Genomic DNA, 2,500 nt, shown 5'->3' with positions numbered 1-2,500 from the left:
ACTGGCTCTCAAACAGAACCACCCAAAAAAAAATCCCAAAATTGTGAATAAATAGGTTTAGAGTGTGTGACCCGAGGCAGCAGTGACAGTGGTGAAGTCCGAGGTCATAGTAACACCTCCATGTTCCCTCACACACACACCTGAGACTCTATTCCTCTGTGCGCAAAATTAGACGTTTGTTAAAGAAAAGCCACGGTTATAAAATCCGGGTTCAGTTCCAGACAGTCCACACCCGGTACCGAGCAACAATCAATAAAAATCTTTTTTTTAAAAAATCACAGATTTATTAAAGAGGCTGAAGGAAATGTTTCCTCGAGCTCCAGGCGCGATTTCTGCTCCGGAACCGCGATACACGAATCAGCACCGATTACACCGACAGAGACTCTCCATCCGGTGAAAGCCGCACCTCAGATCTGCTTCCGTTTCTCCCTGCACGTCTCCTCGCGCGCGTGTGCGTGTGTGTGACTGTGAAAGATTCTCCCAGTGCAGTGTGTATGTGTGTGTGTGTCTGTGCACGCGCGCAGTGTGTATGAATGAGTGTGTGCGAGCTCCGTTGTTCCTCTCCGCGCTCCGCTTGCAGTGTACCGAGGACACTCTGCTCACACTGGATCTTCAGAGGATCGGTCCGCGATCTCATTGGTCACAAAATCTTGCGTGGTGACGTCACGTCGTACGGACCTTTACTTGACAACCTACGAGATTGACCAAATGCGTCCCAAATCGCGTCTGCATGCACTAGGTAGTGTGTAGGCTTTTATTGGAAACCTGAGAGCCGCGTTGTGTGTGACGTGGTCAGGATGTGATTCAACACGGACCGAGAGTGACCTCAGGGACCATGAAGCTCAGGAGGAGGACTTACTGATCAGATCTACCTTTATTAATCCTCCACATGGGACAGTCGGGGTGACCCTGCAGCCAGAGGAAGAGCCGGACATCACTAGATACATTACAATCAACATGATAAATAATAAATCATAATAATAAAGAAGATAAATAAATATAAAATATAAAAAACAATATAAAAATCAGTGTGTATTTATTAATCACACCCTGAGAGTCCAAACATGAAGAATTAAAAATGTTATTCATGAAGAAGAACTCAAAATGTTTTTAACACTATATCTAAAGAGATTCAGTACAAAATAATCAAACATTTATTATTATTATTATTATTATTATTATTATTATTATTATTATTATTATTATTATTATGTCAGTGTAGCCACTGAGGACTCTTTAACATAAAAACAATACCATTCACTCAACATAAAAGTCAGCTTTATTAACACACACACACACACACACACACACATTAAATGTGGATGTTTAGATTAGAAACATGAGCTCATCAACATCGCTGTGTGTTTATTAGCATCAGGTAAAAAGTATTTCCTCCTGAAATGTGAGATATCTGTGTGTGTGTGTGTGTGTGAGAGAGAGAGAGAGAGAGAGAGCCCATCTGATGTAGCCCATGAGTTCCAGGTTAGTACCAGATCATCGTTTCCCATAATCACTGCAACACACACACACATATACATACACACACACACACACACACACACTGTTCTTGCTGTTTTCGGTACTACCTGATGTGATGAAGTGTAAAACAACATTAATGTGCTTGAGTGCAAAGTGGCAGTGTGTCAGATGATGGAAATTAATTTTTTTAATATTTATTTATTTTTACATCACCACAATCCTCATCCTCTCATTACATGACGGACCGAAGAACTCTGTCTAATAATCACACACACTCTCTTCATTATTCACACAATCTAACTTTAATAAAAACATTAAAAAGTGATTGACCATGAGTGAATGTGTATGTGTGTGTGTCCTTGAGTGAATGTGTGTGCGTGTTAGTGTGTGACTGTGTTAGTGTTTTAGTGTGTGTGTGTGAGTGTGTGTGTGAGTGAGTGTGTATGTGAGAGATATTCCAGAGAGTGAGTTCTAACTAAAACACACACACAGATTTAAGAGAACGTCGAGTCACGATAAACTGAATCTCTGTGAAACCTCACTAACTCCACTGTCCAGACTCACACAAACCATCATTAGACACATACACACACACACACACACACACACAAACACACTTCAGACTCAAACCTATTCACACACTTTCCGTCCAGTGGGTGTGTACTGTGTGCTGCAGTAAAACACGCTAACACATGCAGTAAAACGTGCATTAGCATCAATTACACACGGAATTACAGAGAGACGTGTCGGAGCTCAGACCTCGAGACAGCCGATAAACACAATCACCTTCTCCACCAGCCTCTATCACCTTGGCTCTGATGTGTGTGTGTGTGTGTGTGTGTGTTTTGTCTTGGAGTTTCCATGTGACCAGAGACAAGGATAATTCACTTGAAGTGTTCTCTCTAAACATGACCTGAGAACAGAAAAGAAACAGCACAAATCTAAAAATCACAGTGTGTGTGTGTGATTAGTCTGATCTTGTCATTTACAGAGAATGTGTGTGTGTGTGACTGTGTGTGTG

The 2,500-nt window shown here is 41.5% G+C and overlaps 1 protein-coding gene across 2 annotated transcripts in view; it reads right to left on the bottom strand.

Moving 5' to 3' along the window:
• Positions 1-695, bottom strand: part of vegfaa (vascular endothelial growth factor Aa) — a 34,189-nt gene extending 33,494 nt beyond the window's left edge. For both annotated transcript variants that reach the window (XR_009207489.1, XM_058418677.1), the window contains exon 1: positions 1-695. This exon is cut by the window's left edge and continues 103 nt beyond it. The gene's annotated coding sequence lies outside the window, so the exon portion shown is untranslated.
• Between the last annotated feature and the right edge of the window lie 1,805 nt (positions 696-2,500).

The sequence above is a fragment of the Hemibagrus wyckioides genome, linkage group LG20 (genome assembly GCF_019097595.1).
Source record: "Hemibagrus wyckioides isolate EC202008001 linkage group LG20, SWU_Hwy_1.0, whole genome shotgun sequence".
NCBI lineage: Eukaryota > Metazoa > Chordata > Actinopteri > Siluriformes > Bagridae > Hemibagrus > Hemibagrus wyckioides.
Note: the sequence above shows the minus strand (reverse complement) of the source record. Positions and strands in the feature narration are given on the sequence as shown.